Source organism: Hyla sarda, chromosome 1 (genome assembly GCF_029499605.1).
Source record: "Hyla sarda isolate aHylSar1 chromosome 1, aHylSar1.hap1, whole genome shotgun sequence".
In the NCBI taxonomy this organism is placed as follows: domain Eukaryota; kingdom Metazoa; phylum Chordata; class Amphibia; order Anura; family Hylidae; genus Hyla; species Hyla sarda.
In genome coordinates, this window is record NC_079189.1 from 580,558,226 (window position 1) to 580,563,800 (window position 5,575).

General features: G+C 39.4%; 1 long non-coding RNA gene across 2 annotated transcripts; it reads right to left on the bottom strand.

Annotated features, from left to right (window-relative positions):
* Positions 1-1,269: 1,269 nt before the first annotated feature.
* LOC130311923 (uncharacterized) lies at positions 1,270-4,435 on the bottom strand. 2 transcript variants are annotated; one of them, XR_008860187.1, is made up of 3 exons: positions 4,358-4,435; positions 4,122-4,230; positions 1,270-1,405 (listed from the first exon to the last, which is right to left on the bottom strand). It is a non-coding gene; the product is annotated as an uncharacterized LOC130311923 (long non-coding RNA). The 2 variants fall into 2 exon arrangements; XR_008860194.1 differs by having other exon boundaries at positions 1,273-1,405; positions 4,088-4,230.
* Between the last annotated feature and the right edge of the window lie 1,140 nt (positions 4,436-5,575).

Sequence of the window (5,575 nt, forward strand, 5' to 3'; positions counted from 1 at the left end):
ATAAATTCCTCCACCCTCCTCAGTTCTCTGCCAGATCTTTGTTGCCTTGTGCCCTAGAGAAAGCATTCCATTGTTTTGCCTTGCCGTGTACCAGATCTCCTGCTCTTGTGACTTGACCTTGCTCCTCTGCCGCCTGCCTACTGTACTCCTGCTACGTCCTGACTACGCTACTGTGCTGCCTGCCCTGACCTTCTGCTATCCAGACTACGAGTTGCCTCATCCCTCCTGTACCTTGCATCTCCTCAGCCCCCTGTGTGGTCGAGCAGTGCCAGGGGTAGCGACCTGGGTGTCGCCTGCAGCTGCAAGCCCATCCCGCTTTGCGACGGGCTCTGGTGAAGACCAGTGGCACCTTAGACTCCGCTCCCTGGGACGGTCCAAGTCATCGGCCACACAGGTCCAACGGATCCACATACACTGGAGTTCCTGTTTTCAGAAACGTGAGTGTTACAATATTTTTTAATAACATGCAATTGGAAAGTTATTCTGCATACATTAATCTATAATACAGTATATCAAAAGTTTTTTTGATGAAAGGTACCCTTTAATGCTGTCCGCAGTCAGTTTGTAAGCCAAGTCAGGACTGGTGTAGATTTGCACCTAATTTAGCGCAGTGGTGCCTAACTTTGCGACAAACTAAAAAGTTGCACATCATAAATCCCTGAACACTCCACAAACGCAACTCAAAACACGTCTACCACAGCAAAAAACAAAAACACACAAGAGTCGCACAAAAAGTTGAAAAATATTGCAACACATTTACCCCCAAAAAAACTGAGTAAAAGGCTTCATAAATACTTTTTACTGTATATTACATGTAGTCACCACTAAAGAAAGTTTAGGAGATTACTGTATTTCATTTATATCAATGTTTCCCAACCAGTGCGCCTCCATCTGTTGCAAAACTACAACTCTCAGCATGGAGGCACACTGGTTGGGAAACACGGGTCTCAATAATAGCACTGTAGGCATCTAGCATGTTGTCTTTCTTTGTTTATGCAGGGGTTTTGGTGCTCTGTATCAGACAAACAGAGCTCAGACCACTATAAAGATATATTAGGAAAAAATGTGGCTACATTGCATTCAACGGCCATTTGTAAATCTAAATGCACCCTTTACGGGAGAAAGTAGCCATTTCCCAAAAAGTTGGAATAAACTTATCATTTTACAATCCCTTTATCACAGTATTTAAGTAAATAGTGTTGATTACCAGTATATAGACGTCTAGATAGTCGCAGAGTAGTAAGAAGACATAGTCCAAAGGTGTTTGGCCGGCGCTGGAAGAAAATGCCAATTGCAAAATTTTATTGCAGGAAACAAGACAAGGAGTAATAATAAAGCACTTTGATATCTGCTACTATGTCAGCTTCCTTTTGCGTGTAGTAAGGACAAGACAGTGCGGCTCTACCTGCAAAATACAAATTTGAAATGTTTATTATTACTAACCTCAATTACACGTAAGTATTGATAGACAGTGATTCATTAGGGCCGGCCATGGTAATATTCATAGGTGACGCAAGTCGGACTTGTAGGTACAATTCATTTTCCGTAGATGTAAGATATTGGCCAAAGGGCAACTTAATGGTGGCCTGTTTATCTCTGCAATGGGGGACGCCTGGTAATTAGAAATGGCTGAATCTTTCAAAAATTCGATTCGGCCAAATCACCTAATTTTCCGAAAAAATTATGTTCGATCAGAATATATTCACGGTGAATCGCTATTAAAAACAGCTATTTACCGGTTCAGAGGGCCGGAGAGCCTCAATAGGGGTGTAGAACACTCTGCCTTGCAGTAACAAGCATAGGGAGTGTGCTGGGTTAGTGAAATATACTGTTATTCAGTATGACATGCAGATTACAGGCGTAATGACAGAGCGGCAGAATGACAGAGTCTGAATGTGGCAGCAGGGTCGGGAGACCATATGGTGTCACAATTGAAGAGATTAAAGATATTTTTGAGATGTCAATTGAAGAGTTTAACCCCTTAACGACGCAGGACGTAAATGTACGTCCTGGTGACGTGGTACTTAACGCACCAGGACGTACATTTACATCCTGAGCATAACCGCGGGCATCTGAGCGATGCCGGCATCATCCCTCATAGCAGAAAAAGAGAATGGAGACACTTATAATGTAAAAATTATATAACTTTATTAAATATACATTAAAAATTAATTAATTTAAAATCACAGATAGGGAGAAGCATCCACAAAGTGGAAAGACAAAGGCGTTGCTCACAGACAGATCCACATTAATAAGTTATATAAGGAAAAGTAACATGGTGCATGGTCACACATGTGTGCATTAACAGCACATATATAGGCACAACAATGCTCTAATTATCATACAGTACAATGCACACAGTGAGGACAATAGGCATACCAAACTGTAACATCCAGTTCCTAACAGGGTCTGCTGGAGCAACGCCACCCCAACGCACTTTCGGCGAGTCCTTCGTCCTGGGGGTGGCGTTAACTCAGCAAGCAATCCTATTTAAGGTGGTGTCCACCAATCAGAATTTGCCATAAAATTACCTTTAGAGGAATCACCTGTCTGTCTGCTATGGTCGGCGCATAGAGTGCAGCCTCGGCCGGGCGACGCCACTTCCGGAGTCCGCGTCACACGCCAGATCACATGACGCGGTCGCATGACCGCATCACATGACCGGCCCTACAGACACAGACCCGGAAGAGCGCCGTCCCCCGGACCGCACTCATGGGCACAGCAGACATGAACATACTGGGTCTATTGATCAGCATTAACCCCGACGGCCCCGAACCCAAAATTGGGCGGAGCCGTCATGTCCAGGCAGACCAAGAGATCCAGCATTTGATAGACTTAAGCTTCATATACACTAACATAGGAAACTCTCAATGGGGGTATATAACATTCATCATTAAATAGAAGGGTTATTATTAATTTGCTGTCATGATTGATAAATTCATAGATAAACATTAAAAAAAAATATATATTATAAAAAAATATATTGCTATATATATATATGTATTCAAAATAACAATAAAAATTATTATATTAATAAATAATAATTAGTGTGAAAGAATACTAGTATTATAATTGTGAATAAAAATTGTGAATATTAATTAGATGTTAATAGTGGTAATAAGGTGTAACTGTGCAAAATGGTTATAGTGCCATAGAAGAGGGGAGCATTAATAATAATGCATATCCATACACATAAAATGTGATACTGTGTTTAATATATAATATGAGAAGTGAATGATGATATAAAATAAATAGTAAAAAAAAGGGGAAGTAATAAATTAATACTACTGTAAAGTGCAAGTGCAATATAAAGAAATATATATGTAATGTATGCATAATTATATATATGCATAAAAAACATTTATAAAGAAAATGTGAAAATTATATAAAAGTTTATAATCATAAATGTAATAAAAATTGTTGTAATAATAAAAATTAATTCATACATCAATCAATTAAAAAGATGAAAATTGTATAGTGAATAATAAATACAGTGCAAAATTATATATATAAAGATGAGTGTATATGTGCATGAGCCCATATTTGCACCTACAAAAATACACTCATAGCGATAGTGAAAAAAGTGAAAATATATATATATAAGGGTATCTACATACCCAAATATCAAGTGATACACAAAAAACGTGAATGGTGAAAAACAAATAAGAATTAGAAAAATGAAAAAATTGAATGGAATACAAGGAAATGTATAAAAAAGGCGTAGCGAGAGGAGGAGGGAAAGAGGGGGGGGGGAAGGGAAAAAGGGAGGGGGAAGGTGAAAAAATGGGGGGGGGAAAGGGGGGGGGAAAGGAAAAAGAGAGGATGGGGGGGAACAGAAAGGAAGGAGGGAAGGGAAAGGAGGAGGAGGGGAGGGGAAGGAGAAACAGGGGAAAAGGGGAGAGGGGGGAGGGCAGGGGAAAGAGAGGAAGGGGAGAAGGGGGAGGGGGAAAGGGGAAAAAAGGGGGGGGAAAGGGAAGGGAGGACGGGGAAAACAGAGAAAAGAAAAAGGAAAAAGAAAAAGAGGAAGACTACATAAGATCTCTCACACTAAAATAAATAATTAACGACAGCAAGATTAAATCCATACATTATATCCAATCAAGATAAGGTACAATGTCTACCCCATATGTCAGTCCCCATAACATTCATAAATCTTGTTAATAGTCCGCATATAGGATCCCAGGATTCCAAAAAAAGGGGGGCTATTGGTCACGCGATGATGTAACACCACTGAAATGAAAAAGGGGAAAAATTGGGAAAAAGTTTATTAGTACATAAAACCCATTAAAATAATTAAAAAGCAAAAGCTGCTGAGAAAGACGTCAGGTGGTCAGAGAAATGGGGAGAATGGCAATACCTCATTTAACCCTTGTGGTTGTAAGGAGTTCAAACGCCAGATCCACTTGCTTTCACATTGTGCTAATATTTTTGGGCCTAGATATATAAAACTAAACTTTATTAAATGACAGATAAATTTAGACATAGAGACATATAAATATTTTCAAAAACAGTACAACATTGTGTCTTTCAACCAAATAAGGGACACAAATCACAGGTAAGGTAGGGAAGGGGTAAAGGGTACAGGTGAACCCCTACTCAATAAAGAGCCCTACCTAGTCTAATATCCTTGCCCTCACTAGTCAATAAGTGTGGACAGGGGTTGGGTAATATGAACATTCCTTTATAAAGAATTCATCAACACAACAGGTTTGTATAGCATCTCGTGCTCCCTTTCCAACGCGTTTCTCCCTTAGCTAATGACTAGGGTTCATCAGGGAATGGAGGAGAAAAAATTAAATCATATAAATATCAAGAATTGCAGATAATGTACCGTAGTAGAGTTAAATCAAATAATGCTAAGACACAGTTGAGTGGGTCACGACTGTCAAAAGATAATAACAGTCAAGCATACAAGCTGAGTTCATTAAGCAAATGTGTATAAATCAGTCCATTATTTGATAAGAACGGCCCCTTCCAAAGCGATACCAGCTTAGGGCCGAAGAAAACTGTAACAAAAACAGAAAAATATATATACCAATCGGGTTACTGTTGAAGATTCTCAAATATAGGCATGTACAAAAAGAAAAAGATCAAGTACCTCTGTATTAAGTTCACAATGGAATAACAGAAAAGCGAGATGATCCCAGTATAGTTCAGACAGAGCTAAATTAATAGGATATAGATGATCCCAAAAAGCTGTAAAGATAAGATCCACCATTTATCAAAAAATATATATATACAGAGCAGTGTGACATAGTCCCTACACATGTACAAAGAAAATAAGAAATGATAAAGATAGCATACCAGGTTCAATTCAGGACCTAGACACACAATTGGAAGATGGTACAGTCCTACAGATTAGACAGTGTTGGCCCATCCTGATGGTTAATCCTAATCCAGGATTAAGGGCTTTTGACAGCCCGAAACGCGTCGGTGGACGTGAGATTTTAACTCACCATGCACGTTTGATTTTGTTTTGCACTTTTTTACCTTTTTCTTAATTTATGGATAGTCAATAAAGGAATTTTTTCACTTCCAAGTGGAGCTGGAGCTTCCCCGTCCTCCTCCCCCCTCC